This window comes from Canis lupus, chromosome 2, assembly GCF_003254725.2.
Source record: "Canis lupus dingo isolate Sandy chromosome 2, ASM325472v2, whole genome shotgun sequence".
Lineage (NCBI taxonomy): Eukaryota > Metazoa > Chordata > Mammalia > Carnivora > Canidae > Canis > Canis lupus.
In genome coordinates, this window is record NC_064244.1 from 47,731,240 (window position 1) to 47,752,254 (window position 21,015).

Consider the following 21,015-nt stretch of genomic DNA (forward strand, 5'->3'; position numbering starts at 1 on the left):
TATTTAGAGTCAAAAAGGGGAAGACCATATTCATCTCCCTTTCCAAATGCTCAAGCATTGGAAATACTTCTACTTCTCAAAGTAATGGTTTTACTTCTCAAAGATCTATTCCATAATTCCCAGGGACTGTTTTTGCTCAGTGTCTATTTAATATGGCATTTATGGACTAGGGGTTCTCTGAAGTGACAGAGGTCTCCAACAGTTCTTGATTTAAAACTTTATGTATTTTCTGCCTCATTAATTTCCTCAAGGTTATGTGTCCATTAGAATAAGAGGCCAGCTACAGAAAGAATCGCATAGATTATAATGTGGACTATGATTTTTATATGGTGGCTGTCATATTTAGTATTTAAAGGCTGAGCAGAAAGTTGGTGGCCGTAATATTACTTTGGAAATTTCTATGGAATTCAACATTTTATGGTACTTTCCACCCAGGAGTAAATCTTCTGTGAGTATTCAAATTTTTAGAATCCTCATGAGAATGGAATAATAGTCACTGCCTAAAATGCATAAAGACTAAAAGCCAATACTAAGCAAGGGTACCCTGACCTCTTGGATTCTCTGTTTTTAGCTCCAGTTTTGGTCACAGATATAAAGGTGAATAACTTTGTCATCATTTCTCCTTACTGAATATGCATCTTGTCCTTTTCTCTTTACTTACTCATCATATTGGCATTTTTGATATCTAATCCCTTTCAGGTATTCTGACTGCCTTAAAGATTTTTACTAATTCAAGAACACTTCCTCAATGAAATATGGGCGTGCCTGTAACCACAGAATGTCTAGGAGTAGAATTCTGTGTTGTTATGGAATGTATGCTGAATGGAATCATGCACAGTAGCTAGTTTCTGTTTTGTGGATTGCCTCTTGCAGTTTTGTGGGAGTTTTTGTGAAATAGGTTGGATATTTCTCTGGTTCCCTAAATTCTGTAGCATGAATTTATTTACTTGTCAATCAAAATTATGTCTAATGAATGCCATGTTATGATCTCAGGGTAACTCAACAGAAGCACTTCAGATTGGCTTATTTAGAGTGTGATGCTAATGATGGGAAGTGGAAAATGATTTATTCTGCATAAAGAAGGGGTCAGTAGCACTGTCTTGAGATAGAGCCCTCAAATCTTTTTCTTTTATTTAGAGAGTTATCACACTTCTTTCTATTATCTCCATAATGATACCAGTTTGTGTTTTAGGGAAATAATCAGATTAGGTTACTTGTGTTCCCACATGACTCAGTCACCTAGAAGTGAGGGGATAAAATGAAAGAATGATGTGTGGGGTCTCTGATGGCTCAGAGGAGGGAATGACTAGTCTGCCTAGAGGGAAGGAGAGAGGAAAGGTTTCACATGAGAGGTAATGCTTGAACTGAGTCTTAAAAAAATGGGGAATGACATGCTAGGAAGGAGAGGGATATGAACAAAGTTGGGGAGACTAAAATAGTATAGTACATTCAGGGAGCTGCAATTCATTCAGTAGTGTTGTAAGATTTTGTATGTGTGTGTACTTGTGTATATGCATCCAGGCAGGTATGTTGTAGAGGCAGGGCAAGGACAGTGATGACTAGAGAAATTATAACCAGAGATGATGTTAGCGGTGTGAGCAAGGGTGAGCTCATAGAAGGTTTTATGTGTCTTACTAAGAAGATAGTCTGTAGGAAATGGGGAGCCTATAGGTTATTGATCTCATTATATTGCCCCCTCTCTGCCATGGGCCTTCACCAATGGCTTAGGCACTCTTACACAGTCAAAGGCCCATGGTGACCTTTGGAAAGATCATCATAACCAAAGCAAGATATGAACTATATGTACATTTGTGTCAATGTTGCTTTGGGTGGGGAGGTCAAAGTAGTTCAGGCTTGAGAATTTTGGCACATTTCTTTTTTCATAGGGCTAAGAGCATGGGGCAGGGCAACAACCCGACATAAGATTATCATGGGTGAGATTTTTTTTTCAGATACAAGCTTTACAAGATGCCATCTTAATTAGTGTTTCTGGAATAACTGTACTTGGATTCTTTTTTTTTAATTAAGATTTTATTTATATATTCATGAGAGACACACAGAGCGAGAGAGAAAGAGAGAGAGGCAGAGACACAGAAGAAGGAGAAGCAGGTCCCATGCAGGGAGCCTGACGTGGGACTCGATCCCAGGTCTCCAGGATCACACCCTGGGCTGAAGGCAGCACTAAACCACTGAGCCACCTGGGCTGCCCAATTGTACTTGGATTCTATGCAAAATCTTGATATGTCCTTATAGAAGTCTTTTGCCTTCTTTCTGTCTTCATGTTTTAATGCAACTTAACTAGGGTTTTTTTTTTTTTTTTTTGTCATTTACTTCAAGTTATCTATTGCATACACCCTGTTCATGATTTAAAAAGGGGAGTCATTTGCTGCTGTTTCCATTTATAATTTAATATCTCTGATGTAATAATTTAGTCTTTGATTGATATGGAAAAACAAAAAGAGTTTATGCATCAAATATTCCTGAAATAACAGTTCCAATTAGTTCTTTGGTGAACTTTGGAGCAAACAATTAACTCACTGTCCTTGAGAGAAGATAATGTTCATTCCCATTTATGCTCTAACAGGAGATATTGCTTTAAACTACTCCAGAGGGTTGGAGGAGGAAGGTTTCATGATAATCCAGTTCCCTCAGTTAATCATGCAAATTGTCAGCTTCTTGAAGGGCTTAGATTCAATAAAAATATGTCTGGGGAAAAATCAGGCAGCTACATTTTTGACAGTTTAGATTAAAAGTTACCTGCATGCAGCTGCATTTTTCTTTTATTAAAGTGATCGATTTTGCTCATCCTTGCTAGGTTCTTCAACACAAAAGACACCTTGAGATATTCTATCCTTCAAGCTCTTTAACCCTGAACTTATGCCTGGTTGCTGAAATCCCACTGAAAAGGAATCCTCTTTACTGAGCATTCTGATTATCTATTGGTGTTGAGCACACTGTTCCCAAATACACTCCTTTTGTTTCGGTTTTGAGGGTCAGGAATTCAGATACGGCACAGTGGGCAAACCCACTTGTGTTCCCAGGGTCTTGGGCCTCAGCCAGGTTGACTCAAATGTCCAGAGCCTGGAACAGCTGGAGGCTGGTAAGTTATCTTTCTCTGTATGTAGTCACAGGGCTTCTCCAGGTGGTTTTCCCACGTGATTTCTTTAGCATGGTGGTCTCAGACTAGCAAAACTTCTTACACAGTGACTCCGTGTTTAGGGGCAGGTATTCCAGAAACTATGGTAAACAACCAGCTCTTGAAAGTCATAAGGCATCCCTCTGTCATATTTAACTTGTCCCCCAGTGCTAGCCCCCATTCAAGATAGGAAGAAACCTCATGAAGTTGTGAGTACTGGGTGGTGTGGAACATTGGGATAAGGGGTAAGGGTAAGGAGGCTGGCTTCCACACTGAGTCCTTACAAAGGGTAGTGAGCCTCACTTCTTCTGTGCACTGAACTCATTCTTCTTAGAAGTAAAGAAAAGCTAATTTCACCCTAGGCATCCAATGTGGCCTACCACATCTCCTAACCCCCTTCTCCCGGAACATTCTTTTCAAGGACAGCTGAAAAGACCTTAAGAATTTATTTCTGAAAAAATTAAAAAAAAAAAAAAAAAGAATTTCTTTTTGGTTATGAGTCTTCATGTTTAAAGCTTTTCAATGGCTTGCTATTGGTCTTAGGATAAAGACCTTCATTCATCAAACATTTATTGAATGCTAAATGTCTCAAGCAATATTCCAGGCCCCAGAGGTACCACATTGACTCCAGATGACAGAAATTTCTGTCTTCATGGAGCTTGCATTCTAGCATGTGTGTGGGACAAAGTAAATTAGGGCAAATACTTACTGTGAATTATTAGGGATAAAAATAAACCAGGTAGGGCAGCCTGGGTGGCTCAGTGGTTTAGCGCCACCTTCAGCCCGGGGTGTGGTCCTGGAGACCCGAGATTGAGTCCCATGTCGGGGTCTCTGCATGGAGCCTGCTTCTCCCTCTGCCTGTGTCTCTGCCTCTCTCTCTCTGTGTCTCTCATGAATAAATAAATAAAATCTTAAAAAAAAAAAAACCAGGTAAAGAAAAGGAGAAGAGTGATCTACAACTCTAAATAGGATAATTAGGGAAAGCCTTCCTGAGAGGACAACATTTGAGCAAAGATTTGAAGTAGCTGAGGGTGAGAGGCCATTGGAATATTTGAAGAAAAAGAATATTGGCAGAGCAAATAGCAAGTGCAAAGGTCCTGAGAGGAAAGCATGTCTGCCTTTCAAAGAAAACTGGTATATTGGGTCTGAGGCATATAGATCGAGAAGGAAAGAAACGGGGAGTGAAGGCAGAAGCTTAATAGTAGACCAGATTATATAGGACCTTGTGGGCCATAGTAAGGAGAGACCCCTTGAAGGTGGGCGTGGGGGCTCTGGAGACTTTGGGAAAGGTAATAATATTGTCTGACTCATGCCTTAAAAGCATCCTCCTGGGGGCCATGGGAGAAATAGGAAGACCTTTACATGGCTATTGCAATAATCTAGGAAAGAGGAGATGGTGGGTTAGGCCGGGATAGTTCAGTGAAAATGATGGGGGTAGTCCAGTAAAGGGTATATTTTGAAGATAGAATGAGTATGTTTTGCTGTAGTCAATGTACGAGGATATGAATGAAAGAGGAATCACAGGTGATGTCAAGCAACTAATAGGATTAAGTTGCCATTTATTTATTTTTTAAAGATTTATTTTTTTATTTATTTATGATAGACATAGAGAGAGAGAGAGAAGGGGCGGGGCAGAGACACAGGAGGAGGGAGAAGCAGGTTCCATGCCGGGAGCCCGACGTGAGACTTGATCCTGGGACTCCAGGATCGCACCCTGGCCAAAGGCAGGCGCTAAACCGCTGAGGCACCCAGGGATCCCCTAAATTGCCATTTATTGAGATGGAGGAATTTAGAGGCAGAATAGACTGAGGGGAGTGTTCAATGTGAGCATATTAAAAACAATCTTTAACATGACCTTCAAGGATATATTTACCTCCTCATGTCCTGACCCTCTGACCCCATACCTCTATGCTTCCATCCTACAGATCTTGTGACCATTGCCTCCCCCCTGCTGCATATTTTTGTACATATTTTTCCCTCTCTCTGGAATGCCTTCCCAACTTCCTGGAAGCCAGTTAATCCTTCATCTTTCAAGGTCCAGGTCAACTATTACTTGCTCATAGAAGCTTTCTCAATCTTTTTGACTAGCTTTATAACACCCTGTAAATAATGTTCAATGTCTGGAGGTTACCTCTGGCATGAATGTGTGCTCTGTGGGGAGAGGGATCCTTCTGGGTAGCTCATCTTCTTTTTCCCAGTGCCTGCCTGATGATGCCTGGTGCCTGGTAGCAATCAATGATTATTTTATTTTATTATTTTATTATTTTTAAAAGATCTATCTATCATCTATCTATCTATCTATCTATCTATCTATCTATCTATCTATCATCTATCTATCTATCTATCAGAAACACAGAGAGAGAAGCAGAGACATAGAGGGAGAAGCAGGCTCCTTCCAGGGAACCCCCAATGTGGGACTCGATCCCTGGACCTGGGATCATGCCCTGAGCCGAAGGCAGACGCTCAACCACTGAACCCTCCAGGCGTCCCTCAATGATTATTTTGATCATCCTCTATATTCATTTAAAGATCATAACATAATCTTTCTACAGTTTTTCTTTTTTCTTTTTTTTTTAAGCAGACTGCCCACAAACTACTTCCTTTAATACACAATCCTCCTTCATACAGATAGAAATTGGGCTAGTGGCTTTGGAAATCATCTCAAATGCCTAAGGATTCTTTTTTTTTTACTATTAGCAAGGCCGTATCATACTCATATTATATCAGACTCACCCAAGGATTTTCTCTACCTGAAAATCCACTGAAGCATTCAGTGGGAGATCAGTTAGCAAAGGGAGGGTGGCCCTGGTGTTTCCCACACTCTAGACAGTCATTTCCTAAAGCCTCACATTTCCCCATATATGGAGGCACTGACGTCATATGTATGAAAAGCTTAGGCTGTTTCAATGGGAAGAGTTGTGATTCACTGGTAGTGAAATGTCACTTCAATTCTTTGCTACCTTTCATGGAGAATATTTGTAGAAGTGACTTTTCAGCACAGAAGGTGAGAAGAGAAACGGAAGTTTCTGATAGAAGGCAGTTTGTTTCCAGCACATATTGAGTAGCTTACTCTCTAGCTGCCCTGATGGAAGACGTAGCAAAATACGCTAGAGGTAGGGTAAAGGTGTGATGAGGCACAAAGTACTAAATGAGACCCTGCGTTTGGGTGAAACTTCATATTTTTAGTTATAGTTTAGATGTAATGTTTGCCAATGGATGGATTTATCTCTAATTTAAAACAGTAGTATACATTTTTAAATTAACCTGTATAGCACAATTTTCTGGGACTAGCAAGTGAAATATTTGAGGAGATGACATTTGTCCTGAAAGATCTCTCTTCAGGAAATCATTTGGGCATTTTTTAATTAACACCAAGGCATTAGCCAGATGTAAATCCTCTAGTGGAGATAAGCTGTGGGCAGAGATCTTCTTGGCTTGCTCTAGAGAGTTGAGCTGTGATAGTGGGATGTGTTCTCAGGAAAATCTTGAAGTGGGCAGAGACAGTTCCCACATACCCAGACACCTTGATGGCAGGTGCCTCTTCCTAGTGTTTTTGCAATTCCTGGCCTCTTCCCACTTGAGCTTGCCATAGATATTAGCAGTTCATCTCCAGTTTCTAATGAAAGCCTTACTCTTTTGTAAAGGGACTTTGGGATGTCATGGATCTTTAACGCAGGATCTTTTTATTGGTTAATGGCACCTCTTAATACTCTAGAAATCCTATTATACAGGCAAATTTCTGCATAAGTTAGGGTAGATTCAGGGGATAGTTCTTCATCTCTTGCCTTTCCAGTTCTCTACTGTGCCAATTATTCAACTTCTAATCTCTCTGTACTTCGCTTATTCTGCCCGACCAGCACCCCTGCTAGCATTTCTCTTCCAGTTGGAGTCGATGCTAGGAAAACTTGTGAGGAAAGAGAGATCTGTCTTTCTGGGATGTATTCAGTAAAACTCTTTTGGTTGAGAGTGATTGAAAATACTAAATTAAGCTCAAATTAATTTTTTAAAAAGAATTCATTGGTTCATTAAACCAGGAATTCCAAAGGATGAAGGCATAGCTAGCTGAAGGCATCCAGAGTTTCAAATAATGGGGTCAGGTTCCTTTGTGTTGTGTTCAGATTTGGGCTCTGCACAGGACAGTTCTCAAGCACAGCTTGCAGTCTCAGTGGGGAGAGGCTCCCTCCTTCCTTCTCAGTATATGTACCCCCCAAAAGAGCTGCTGATCCAAGACAACAGAAGCATCAGTTAACCAGCCTGAGTCATGTGCTTTCTTCTGTGGCAGGGGAGGTAAGATTCTGATGGCATTTCTTTCCAAGTCACATGTGGAGGTACATTTGTCCAGGGAAAGAAATTCAGAGCCAACACGAGACAAGGAGGATGTCTCCCCGCTGCCCTCCCCACATGTTGGGTTAGGTCCATCCTGCTGCGGGGCAATTTTTACGCATCAGGCTGTGTTTCATTCATCACCACACAGTGATTTTTCTCCACCCAGCAGCCTACCTCATGCTGCAGAGGGCAGAGCAAGGATCAATAGACAGATGTTTCAGGGAGTAACTTTCAGCTAAAAATAAGGAAGAACTTTTAACTAAGAAGAGCCTAAAGATGAACTGTCTTGAAAACAGTAGCTTCCGTGTTATTGATTCTTAGCAAAGGGTCTGCTGTCCACATGTAGGATATTTTTAGAGAGGATTTGTGTGGTAGCTGGGAGTGGAAACAAACGATCAGCACTTCTGACTATGGACCGAAGTGCTTTACTGATCGTGTTCACGGCTACAAATACAATCAGGATGACAACACTTGCTGAACAGATTTGAAGCTTGGGTCAGGGAGATCGTGTAGATTGTGTCACACATTTTTCTCATTAAATTCTGAATCATCACCTCTTAAAAGATTATTTTTTTTTTTAAGATTACTCATGAGAGACACACAGAGAGAGACAGAGACATAGGCAGAGGGAGAAGCAGGCTCCACGCAGGGAGCCCGATGTGGGACTCGATCCCAGGACCCCAGGATCACGACCTGAGCCAAAAGCAGATACTCAACCACTGAGCCACCTGGGCATCACTTAAAAGATTCTTGAGATGGGCTTCCCCCCCTCCTCAGTTTTATTGAGATATAATTGGCATAACCTGGTGAAGATGGTCTTTGTCTTGTAAATCTTTTTTTGTATATACATAAAAGACTAAATATTTTTCAGTTTTATATATTTAAATACATTTTTCCTCTTGAAACCCATTTCCATCTATTTACTGAGGCTTTGTAGTTTCACTATGTTTATTCATTTCTTTAGTATCATATGTAAAAACCTTATCCCTGCATTTTCTGATCTACTCTAGTATTTCTTGTGTATGCATTTTCATCTTAAAATAAATATCACCAAAAATTTATAGACATTTTTTTTACCAGGCTATAGCCTCTAATTATTTTCCATGAGTTAAAACTGAAACATTTGAAAAACAGATTTTTGCATTATCTGTAGCATTTATCACATGAGATGCTTTTTTTTTTTTTTTTTTTTTTGCAAATGGCTGTGTTGAGTGCATGATGTTTTTGTAATATAGAAACAACATATTTGAGAATCTAGGGTTCATCCAAAAATAAAACTCTTTGTGATTTGAGTTGTATCAAGTGTTTAGAGATTTAGAGCCTGCAGACTAGATTCAGACACCTGGGTTCACATCAAACGCTCGACCTAGATATGTGTCTTAGGAACGCTAACAACAACTATTTTATATCTCAATTTCCAGCTCTGTAAAATACTGGCAATAAAAGTGCCTGCCTTTTAGGACTGTGATGGGTTTCAAAAGAGATAATGCAGGCAAAGTCCTTGGCCCAGCACCTAGCTCTTGGTGACAACTCAGCAAACTGTGAACTGTATAATATTATTTTCTATGCAGTAACTTCCACAGATGTGAACACAGCTGTGGGCCAGGGAAAAAGCTCTCAAATAGCAGTTTTCGTGGTTCGCAGTCATTGAACTTTTTGTCTCTGACCATTTGCTTTGTTTGAACTTTATTTGGAGTGTGTTCAAGCCTTAACTCTTTCATGTCTAACAAGTGCAACAGTTGTTACAGTGTTAAAAACCCTAGTATTAATAAGGTTAGGATTATGACAGAAACTTAAATCATTAAAACAAAATGACTAAAATAGTAAGATAATTTTGAAAACACAAGTATGGTAAGAAATGATGCACATCGTAGGTGAGTATGATTCAAGCCACATGGCAAAAGTGCCTTTTCCTTCAAAAAGAGGCTGGGACAAGTGGTCAAGAAGCCCTAAAAATTTGCATGTTGCTAGATTAATAAAACTGGGAAGCTAGGACTAATCTCAATGAGGTGTTTAAAAGCCACCTGCATCTGAGGGGGTATGGAGGGGCTGCCTGTTTCACCACAGCTCACTGGTCCGAAGGCACTAGAGATTGCTAGCAGAGTACCTTCTGATTGTCAGCCGCATGGTAGGGGCTCTGAGACTTCATGAGAGCTGAAAACAGCACGAGGGAGAGCCACTCATGGAAAGTTCTTTTCGGTACTAAGAAGGGCTTAATAGGTTAAAGCCCCTTCTATTTCTACCACTTTAAGCTAATTGGGGTTCATTAGTATACCCATCCAAGATGTCAAGGAGTTCCCTTCAAATCTGCCTCAGTAAGTTTTTAATGTAGATGAAGCTGGTCAATTTAGGGGGTGGAAAAAGACAACAGATTATACAACACCAAGGATGAGTAGGATCTGACTGGCTTTCATGATTCAAAGGACTAATTTGTGCTCTCATTCAGAAGAAATGGATTTGGAAACTGAAAACTTAAACCCTTCTTAGTATGAAGTTGCAAATCTATAGATTGAATTTTTTTAAATTTTTAAAGAATTTTTTTAAAAAATTTTATTTATTAATTCATGAGAGACACACACAGAGAGAGGCAGAGACACAGGCAGAGGGAGAAGCAGGCTCCATGCAGGGAGCCCGATGTGGGACTCAATCCCAGGACCCCAGGATCATGCCCGGAGTTGAAAGCAGACATGCTCAACTGCTGAGCCACCCAGGCATCCCTATAGATTTAATTAGAACAATGTTTCAGAAACTAATCTGTTTTGGAGAAGCTTCTATGTGATCCACACCGTCTAATTTAGACAATATCCTTTGTAATTATTTCTATATAATTGGAAATGACATAGGAAATATAATTTGGAAATATAATTTGAAACACCATAGTATTCAAACCTTCTTGCTTTATCATAGGATGTGAAAAAAATGTCATGCTAGAATTAATTTTCATGGTCCTTTGCCACAAAACAATGTTAATGCAACCTATTTTGCACCATTTTATTCTTTCCATTTGTTAAAATGGTTTTTTTTTTTGCATTATGAAATAATTAAAACAGTACTTTTATAAGGTCCTAGAATTTCCTCAACAAATCTCCCATGTGTCAAATGTATTACCAATTAATATAATTTCTTTATTTTAAATGATTTATAGTTTTTTTCAGGCGTAGAGTAAGATATTGCAGCATATAAAGCCCACTCAGTGAATAGTTCACTATGATGGGGAAAGGTAAACAGGTCATGGTGAACAGTTCAATTTCCTTTTTCTTTTTTTGGAAATACACCTAAAAGCATTTTAGAAAATAGGTAATCTTATAATGCAGATATAAAATCAGGTGAAACAGATAAGTTAAAGGATAATGCTATACTCTGCATGTTATAGGAAAAAGTCAACGAGTAACCTCTAATCTGAAAGTTAAACATCCCAGTTATTATAAGGTAACTGCTGGAATGATTTAAAAACTGATTAAAAAATAAATAAATAAAAATAAAAAAATAAAAACTGATTTTTCCCGAAAAGCATGTGACATGAATTATAGATGTAATCCAGGAGTTCAGTATAAGTATATAACTTGAAATTTCCTCAGTCATAACTTTTCTTGCCACTGCGGGTCTTTTTGACCCAATTACCTCCCAAGACCCCCCCTCTCCCCCCCACCACATCAGTTCTTTTCTGGGAGGTTCTGCAGGGTTGTTCACTTTCCCTCAGCTCAGGAATGGCACCTGCCATTTCTTCTTGTCTTCCTTTGGGACCCTCTTCAATGCCTGCTGCTCAGGTGTCTGCTGTTGATGAAGCTGCCAGAAGAGCCCACCAAGATGTTTCTCCTGGGAATCCCCGGCTCTCACGGCGTGTGGTGGTATCACCAGGTGAGGCTGCGCCTTCTGCTCAGGGCCCTAGCGCCTCATAGGTCCCATGCGGTAGTGTTCCTGCAGCCTACGCTTAGTGCTGTGTAGAAGGGCCAAGCATACCTCATGTTGGTACTGGTGTCATCAGAGCTTGCCTCCCATGTCCTGTAGAAACAACACTGTCAGCTGTGTGCCCAGACAGCCCTGTGTGTCCCACACTCCCTCCCCTTGGATCAGAGACTTCACCAGAAGTGGAGCCTTCAGGAAATTTCTCCTGATCTTTACCCTCTACAGTGGTGGCTCCTTCTCCCCCTCCTCTTCCTACCCCCCTTCCTCTTCTTCTTCCACCACCACCTCCTCTTCCTTCTCTTCCTCCTGTTCTCCTCCTCCCTCCTCCTCTTCCTCCTCCTCCTCCTCCTTTTCTTCCTCCTCCTCCTCCCTCTTCCTCTTCCTCCTCCTCCTCCTTTTTGTCTTCCTCCTCCTCCTCTTCCTTTTCTTCTTCTTCTTCTTCTTCTTCTTCTTCTTCTTCTTCTTCTTCTTCTTCTTTTTCTTCTTCTTCTTCTCCTCCTCCTCCTCCTCCTCCTCCTCCTCCTCCTCCTCCTCCTCCTTCTTCTCCTTCTTCATTTATTTGAGAGAAAGAGCACTTGTGTGCCTGAGTAGGGGGAGGGACAGAGGGAGAGAATCTTCCATCAGACTCTGGGTTGGTTGCAGAGCCTGACTTGGGACTTGATCTCACCACCCATGAGACCATGACCTGAACCAAAACCTAAAAGACAGATAGTTGACCAGCTGGACCACCCAGGTGGAGGTGTCCCTAGACTGTCATTTGTAATATTGCTTCCTTTGACTGAAAGGCAAGATAAATGGCAAACAACTCAAGGTTTATTTCTTTTTAGGACCAAAGTTACCAGGAAGGGACTGTCCATTTTTTGGGTCCTTGGTTTGTAAAATGTGGTTGATTTTTAAATTGGGTTCCCTTACTTGTAAGTAGAAGTCTGAAAATTCATAAGAGAAAATATTGCTTCACACTCATTAAATATTGGATAGAATATAACCAAATTATTATTAATTCCAAGTTGACAGAGTTCAGATTAGTGAGATTTCCATTATTTCTGTTCTTTTGGGAAAGTAGGCCCTTCCTACATAACCTCAAATTTTTGCCTTAAGTGTTTAGTAAGCCTATGTTAAAGTCCCTTACTGTTCGAGTGCCTGGGGCTCTTTATGGAAATCCCTCATGTGACTTTGAGATGTGCAGGTAGTCAGGGGCCGTGCAGCCAGGTAGCTGAGAGCCAGTCTCTGCAGCAGATGTTTGAATCCGGCTTCTTTATTTAGTATCTTTGTGTCCTTGAACAACGGAACCTCTTTGCTTCATTTTTCAAAATGTAAATCGGAACAATTATAACAATAACTACATCATCAGGTTCTTGTGAGGACTAAATGAGCTTAAAACTTGTAAAAAGTTGGGGATCCCTGGGTGGCTCAGCAGTTTGGCACCTGCCTTTGGCCTAGGGCATGATCCTGGAGACCCGGGATCGAGTCCCACATTGGGCTCCCTGTGTGGAGCCTGTTTCTCCCTCTGCCTGTGTCTCTACCTCTGTCTCTCTCTCTGTGTCTCTCATGAATAAATAAATAAAAATTTTGAAAAACCTTGTAGAGTTTAAAACACTTGGCTTATAGCAATACTTCAGTAAATATGAGCTATTATTGCTAGTCAATGCCTGTCCATTTATTTTCTTTTACAGAGGGAATCTTCCATGTGACAGCAAAACTCTGGGAAATATTGACATGATTTAGATCAGTGGTTTTCATGTGTTAGCCTTCTTCAGGATCGTCTGGAAGGCTTTTTACAACCTCACCCTCAGAGTTTCTGATTCAGTCGGTCTGGGGCAGGGCGGGGTGCAGTGCAGATCTGTGTTTCTACTGAGTTCCTGGCTAATGCTGACGTTGTTGGTCAGGATCACACTTGTATGTTTTTCAGGAAGCACCTGGCGTCAGACAGGAATGGGGGTGGACAAGGTAGTCAGTGGGGCTTTGTCAACTGTGCCGGAATGGAGAGCAGGCCCCAAGCCATGCGGAGGAGCTGTAGGGCACATATAGAGAGAACAGCTCAGTGGGCAACTCAGACTTTGAGGTTCTGATGGGAGACTCTCATGACTACCAAATGCAAGCAGGCAGCTGAGTGAGCTGGTTGGATGCATCAATGCCTGAAATTGAGCATAGCCAGGGAAGACAAAATCTGATAAGGAACATATTTCTCTTAGTTATTTTGTGTCTTAATTTCCCCCCTCACATTTACTTCCTGAAAATAGGATGTGTCTGACAATTAAACGTAGTGATTTTCCCCACCTCAGAAAGATTATTGTATTGCCAACCACTTCTTAAAGCTGTTATTATCGTAGAATCAAAGAAATGATAGACCTCCTCAGGACACACTTAATCCTTTAGGTTGGATTTCCTTTACGAAACCTCTTCCTGAATCCCTTTTATTTCTTCCCCCTCTTTCATTTGATTACCATTCATTTATGCCTTAGAGCATGGCACTGCTTGTCTTGACAATGAATTTTCCTTTAGTTTGAGGCAGGAGCATCTCTAAATGCTTCAGGGTTGACTTGACCCTGGCCTTCCTTATTTTATGCCACTTAAAGTTGCAAAGATAACCAGATAAGAAAAGTTTGTACAACTCTGGAACAGTTTCTTAGGGCTGAAGCATGAAGCAGAAATATCATCATGTCTTTTCATATCAGTATTAATGTTGCAGTGTTGAAAAGCATAAAGGGTTGTTGGGATTTTAAATTGAATAAATATGAGAGGCAGAGAGGAAATATATTTATGCCACTCCAAGTGTCATTTATACAAATGATCTCATACCCAGGAGAAATGCTTTTAGATCAACAGCATATTTACATAGGTATGTTTCCAAGCCTACCAGCAGTATATTTGATAAATATCTTTTAATATTAAGGAACTTCAGATGTCTGCTCTGGGTGGTACAAGGTTCCTCTGCTCATTTTTCCTTCTTGCTTTTAATATCAGATCCCTCTGAAGTAACAGAAACGCAAACACTAACACACAAAGGAAAATAACAATGCATGACTTGGAGCCATTTTTTGAATTTGATGACACGAATGCAGCAAAAGAATTACTTGGGCGAATGTTAGTGAGATAGTAGTGTTTTTTGTTTTTTGTTTTTTTTGTTTTTTTGTTTTGTTTTTGCATTATATAACACAGAACCATCTTATCTCTCTAAACTATGTGCCAAAATTTATGTGTTACTACAACTTTTCTCACGTGTGATGGTGGTAGTAGTAAGAAGTGTGCTAGAAATATACGCCCCCACCCCCACTATGCACTAGAAACTAATGAAGTACTTGGAGCAGTAGTAAAAGTACTGTTGCTTTGTTCTTTGTTGAAGAGGGTTCTTTTCAAAGTAATTAAAGATGTTAGAACAGGGTAAGCTATTTTTCAGTGATGTTGAAGTGACATTTGTGTTGTTGGCATTATCAAACAATGCGGAGACCACCAAACGTGGTCCCTTTGTGCCTCATTAACACTTCTGGAAATGACTTGGAAAATACAAAAGGTTCTGTATAAGAAAATGTGAAATGGCAATATAAAGTTGGCAGGGAAGCTTCGTAATTAAAATTTGGAAGGCTTTGCTGGTATTTCTGCACTGTGTCCTGAGATTTCTTGCTAGGTCTGCTGTTGTTTCTAAACCATGGCCTGAGATTTCATGGTACATCTCTCTGGTTGCATGGGAAGTTGGAATAAATCTCTGTGACTTTGTCGTGTTGGAGCATGAGGCAAACAATCAAGATCCAAATTCCTTTTCCAGATCTGTCACTTTATCAGTTATGAACTATGCTCAGTTAGTAATAGAGATAAAGCAGAAGCTCGGAAGTTTGTCTCTTCTATTTTTCACGTAATAGTAAATCTGAAGTGGGTAGTTGTTGGTGTTGGACTACTGACTCAAGAATTTCCTGGCCAAAACCTCTGAAGTTCCTTTGTTCTTTTCCTCATAGTCCCAAGATGGCTGCTGGAGCTTCACAGCTATTCTGTCTGCATTCCCGTCAAACGGGAAGGAGGAAGAAGGGCATAGAGGTAAAAAGGATTTCTGAGGAGGTCTGTAAGAATTTTGCTTTTATTTTATAGGCCATCCCTCTCCTCAAAGGACATTGGGAACTGGAATTTTTCAGCTGGACATATAATCCAGGGTCTGTGACTAAGGAAGAAGTTGGCAGGCATTCTCTACCACACTGACTGACCTTGTAAGTGATCTCTAAGTAATCCGGGGTGCATGCAAAATGCTTCGTCCTCTGGTCCAGTCACTTCCCCGCACACTGATCCTCAGTCCCATCACTTCAGGCTTCTTTGAATTGTACACATTATCCACCCTTTCAGTCTGGCTGTTCTAGAAGCAGACCCTAAGACAAGGTTTTGAGTGTAAGTGGTTTATTTGGGAGGCACAGTAGGGGGGGAATAGGGAGGTAAAACACAACGAGAGGCAGCTAATAAAAGTTGTGTTGCCAAGTTAGCTATCCCTGTGGGGGATAAATATGAATAAATTAATATTGAAGCACATCCTGGAGTTATCGGAGGCAAAGGAACTGATGCATTTCTATACAACTATTCTTTGCCATTGGTTGAGGGCTATTTCCTGGTTGTGTCAATCACTCAGCCCTTCTGATCTTGCCATGTGTAGACAGACCTGCCTTTCCCAACTTCTTAGAAAGCCTGCATGCTAACAAATCCAGATTCTGGCAGTGGGAAGTCATCCAGTCGTAAGACCCAAGAGTTGTGGGTGGGCACTTAGAGCATTTGCCTTACCACTCTACCTGTGGATGGCCTTGTCCTTATTTCTGTTGTTCTGGGAACACTTGTGATCTTCATAACCCTATGAGGAGTTACTTCCCTGATGTGTTAGTGTTGTACTGCTAGACGACAAACAGCCACAAACTCAGTGGCTTAAAACTCTACTCGTTTATTAGCTGACAGCACTGCAGGGTTTTTTAGTATATATATTTTTCCAGTTTCATTGGGAAATAGTTGATACACATCACTGTATAAATTTAAGGTGTACAGCATGATGGTTTGATTACGTGTATTGGAAATGACCACAGTAATAGGGTGAGCTAACATCCATCTTCTCATATAGATACACTAATTAAAAAAAACAGGAAAAAGGAAAAACAGATCTTCTCCTTGTGATAGGAACTGTTAGGATTTTGTCTCATAACAGCTTTCATATATATCATACATCAGTGTTAGCTGCAGTCATCATGTTCCCTGTTGCAGCTCTAGTACTTCTTTATCTTAGAACTGGAAATTTTATATTTTGGTTACCATCCTTCATGCCTCCTCTCTTTTCCCCTCCAACACGGATAACCACAAGTCTGATCTCTTTTCCTGTGAGCTTGGTCAGTTTATTTGTTTAGATTACACATGCAAGCAAGGTCATACAATACTTGTCTTTTTCTGACCGACTTACTCCATTTAGCATAATGCCTTCAAGGTCCATCTAGGTAGTCACAAATGGTGAATTTCCTTGGGATTTTTTGTTTTTGTTTTTGAATGACTGATTTTCCATTTTGTATGTATATGCCAAAATTTTTTTTATCCATCCATTGTGAACATTAGCATTGTTTCCGTGTCTTGGCTATTACAAATAATGCTGTTATGAACATAAGGGTGCAGATATCTTTTTGAGTTAGTGTTTTCATTTCCTTTGGGTATATCCCCAAGAAGTGGAATTACTGGGTTCAGGTGGTAGTTCTATATTCAGGTTTGTGAACAGCCCCCGTGCTGTCTCCATAGTGCCTGTCCCAATTTACATTCCTACCAACAGTGCACAAGGGTTTCCTTCTTTCACATCCAGCATTTGTCATCTCTTGTCTCTGATGATGGCCATTTTAATGAGTGTGAAATGTTAACTCATTGTGGTGTTAATTTGCGTATTTGCCTAATGACTGCTGATGTTGAATGTCCTTTCATTTGGGAGAAATATCTCTTCAAGCTTTAGCCCATTTTTAAATTGAGTTATTTATTTATTTTATGTTTTTACTGTAGAGGTGTATGAATTCTTCGTGTTTTTTGCATATTAACCCTGTATCATAGGTTGTCTTCTCACTTGTTGGTGGCTTCTTTGCTGTGCAGGAGCTTTTCAGTTTGAGGTCGTCTCACTTGTTTATTTTGGATTCTGTTGCTTGTGCTTTAGGTGTCACATCTAAAAAATTATTACTAAGACCCGTGTCAATGCATGTCTGTATTTTCTTCTAGGAGTTTCATGGCTTCATGTCTCACATGTAAGTCTTTAATCCATTTCGAGTTAATTTTTGGGAGTTATGTAAGTTATGACTTTAGTTTCTTTCTTTTCCACGTGAATATACCATTATCCCCGCAGAGGTTGTCTTTTCCCTTTTGAGTATTGGCTCCCTTGTTAAGTATCAATTGACTGCATATACTTGGGTTCATTTCTGGTCACTCATTTCTATTCTGTTAGTCTATATGTCTACTTTTATTCCAAAACTATACTGTTTTGATGGCTATAGCTTTATAGTATAGCTTGAAATCAGAAAGTTTGGTGCTTCCTGTTTTGTTCTTCTTTCTCAGGATTTATTTGGTTATTCAGGGTCTTTTGTGGCTCCATATAAGTTTTAGGAGTATTTTCTTTATTTCGATATGAAATGCCATTGGATCTTGATAGGGATCACAGTGAATCCATAAATAACTTTTGTTAGTATTGACATTTTAACAACGTAATTCTTCTAATCCATGAATGTGAGGTACTTTTCACTTATTTTAATCTTCTTCAGTTTCTTTCGTCAGCGTCTTATAATTTTCAGAGTAGATGTCTTTCACCTCCTTAGTAAATTTATTTCTAAGTAGTTTATTGTTTTGATGCTATTGTAAAAGAAATGCTATTTATTTCTTTATCAGAAAATTCATTGTTAGATGTATAGAAACACTACTGATTTTTGTATGTTAATTTTTTGTTCTGAAATGTTATTAAATTCATTGATTAGATCTAACAGGTTCTTTTTGGTTGAGTCTGTAGGATTTTCTATGCATAAAATCTGTCATCTGCAAATAGAGACAGTTTTATTTTTTTCTTTTCTTTTTTTCTACCAATTATGATACCTTTTATTCTTTATTCTTTTCTTGACTGTTCTAGCTAGCACTTCTAGCAGTATCTTGAACAGATGTGGTGAAGGTGGTGTTCAACTTTTACCGTTGAGTATAACAAGCTGTGAGCTTGTCATATATGGCTTTTATTATGTTAAGATATGTTCATTTTGTGCTTCCTTTGTTGAGTTTTAATCATGAATGGATGTTGAATTTTGTCAAATAATTTCTCTGCATCTATTGTGATGATCATATTAGTATTTTCTTTCATTCTATTAATGTGACATATCACATGGATTGATTTGTGGATGTTGAACCATCCTTGCATCCCAAGGGTAAACTCTACTTTATCATGATGAATAATTCTTTTGATTTGCTGCTGAATTTAGTTTGCTAGTATTTTATTGTGAATTTTTGTGTATATATATATATATATATATATTTTCTGTATATATATATATATATATATTTTAAGATTTTATTTATTTATTCATGAGAGACACAGAGAGAGAGGCAGAGGCACAGGCAGAGGGAGAAGCAGGCTTCCTGTGGGGAGCCTGATGTGGGACTCAATCCTAGGACTCCAGGATCACGCCCTGAGACGAAGGCAGATGCTCAACTGCTGAGCCACCCAGGTGTCCCTCATATATTTTTTTATTGGAGTTTTATTTGCCAGCATATAGTATAACACGCAGTGCTCATCCTGTCAAGTTGCATTTATATTCATCAGGAATATAGTAGTTTTCTTTTCTAGTAGTGTCCTTTTCTGGTTTTAGTATCAGAATAATGCTAATGTAAAATGAGCTTAGGAGTGTGTCTTCCTTTTTGATTTTTTGAAAGAGATTAAGTAGGATTGGTGTTAATTCTTTTTTAAATGTTTGGTAAAATTCATTATTGAAGCCATTTAGTCTTGGACTTTTCTTTGTTGGGAGACATTTGATTACTGATTTAATCTCTTTACTAGTAATTAATCCTTTCAGATTTTCTATTTCTTTTTGATTCAGTCTTGGTAAGTTGTAGATTTCTAAGAATCTTTCCATTGTATTCTAGGCTGTCCAGGTTTTTGTCATATAGTTCATAATAGCCTCTTATGAATATCTGTGTCTTGTGTCTTGTATTTTTTCCTTTATATTTTTGTTGATTAGCATCCTTTTTCTCTTTTCCCTGGTTAATGTGTCTAAGGTTTGTCAATTTTGTTTATCTTTTCAAAGAAACAACTCTGACTCACTCTCTTTGATCTGTTAATAATTCTTATGCAGCCATAAACTTTAGTTACATTTCCAGGTGTGGGGAGTTGGTTCTAAGTCACAAACTGCTGTAACTGATTTTGCCAATGAGAATATTTTTTTCTTTTCTTTCTTTCTTTTTTTGCAACCCGGGATTATGAAGATCAAACCACATGATACATAAATACATGTATTTTCAATGGATCAAAAACTCTTGAGAGTAGTCTCGATAGTTTAAACTCTTTTTTCTTTTGTTTCCCTTGCCTTAACAGATATAAGTAGACACATTTTCCTACAGCCAATGTCAGAGAAATGTGTCTCACATTTAGGTTTTCAATCCATTTTGAGTTTATTTTTGTTTATCGTGTAAGAAGTGGTCCAGTTTCATTCTTTGCATGTAGCTGTCCAGTTTCCCAACACCATTTATTGGAGAGATTGTCTTTTCCCCATTGAATATTTTTGCCTCATTGTTGTAGATTAATTGACCCTATAAATGTGGGTTTATTTCTGTTTTTTTTTTTTTTTTTTTCCTGTTCATTGATCTATACACCTATTTTTGTGCCCAATACCATACTGTTTTGGTTGCTACAGTTTTGTAGCTTATCTGGAAATCTGGAATTGTGATACCTCTTTTGTTTTTCTTTCTCGAGATTGCTTTGGCTATTCAGGGTCTTCTGTGGTTCCATACACACTTTAATATTACTTGTTTAAGTTTTGTGGAAAATGCTGTTAGTGTTTTGATAGGGATTGCATTTAATCTGTAGGTTGCTTTGAGTATTGTGGACATTTTTACAATGTTGATTATTCCAACCCATGAGCATGGAGTATCTTTCCATTCATTTGTGTCATTTTCAATTTCTTTCATCAGTATTTTATAGCTTTTGGACCAAAGATCTTTCACCTCCTTGTTAACGTTATTCCTAGGTATTTTAATCTTTTTGGTACAGTTTTAAATGGGATTATATTCTTATTTCTCTTAAAGCTACTCCATTTTAGTATATTGAAACTGTAATAATTTCTGTATATTAATTTAGTATCCTGCAATTTTATTGAATTCATTTATTCTGATAGCTTTTTTGGTGGCATCTTTATGGTTTTCTATGTGTACTATGTCATCTGCAAAAAGTCACAGTTTAACCTCTTCCTCAGCAGTATGAATGCCTCTTATTTCTTTATCTCGTTTGATTGCTGCAGTTAGGTATTCCAACACTATTCTGAATAAACATGATGAGAGTGAACATCCTTGCCATTTATTTATCTTAGAGAGAAAACTCTACATTTTTCAGCTTTGAGTACAATGTTAGGTGTGGGTGTTTTATATATGGCCTTTATTATGTTGAGATATATTTCCTCTACATCCAAATAAAAAGA

General features: G+C 39.0%; 1 pseudogene; it reads left to right on the plus strand.

Annotated features, from left to right (window-relative positions):
• LOC112659761 (stAR-related lipid transfer protein 4-like) overlaps positions 1–21,015 on the plus strand; it is a 222,725-nt pseudogene that overhangs the window by 22,254 nt on the left and 179,456 nt on the right.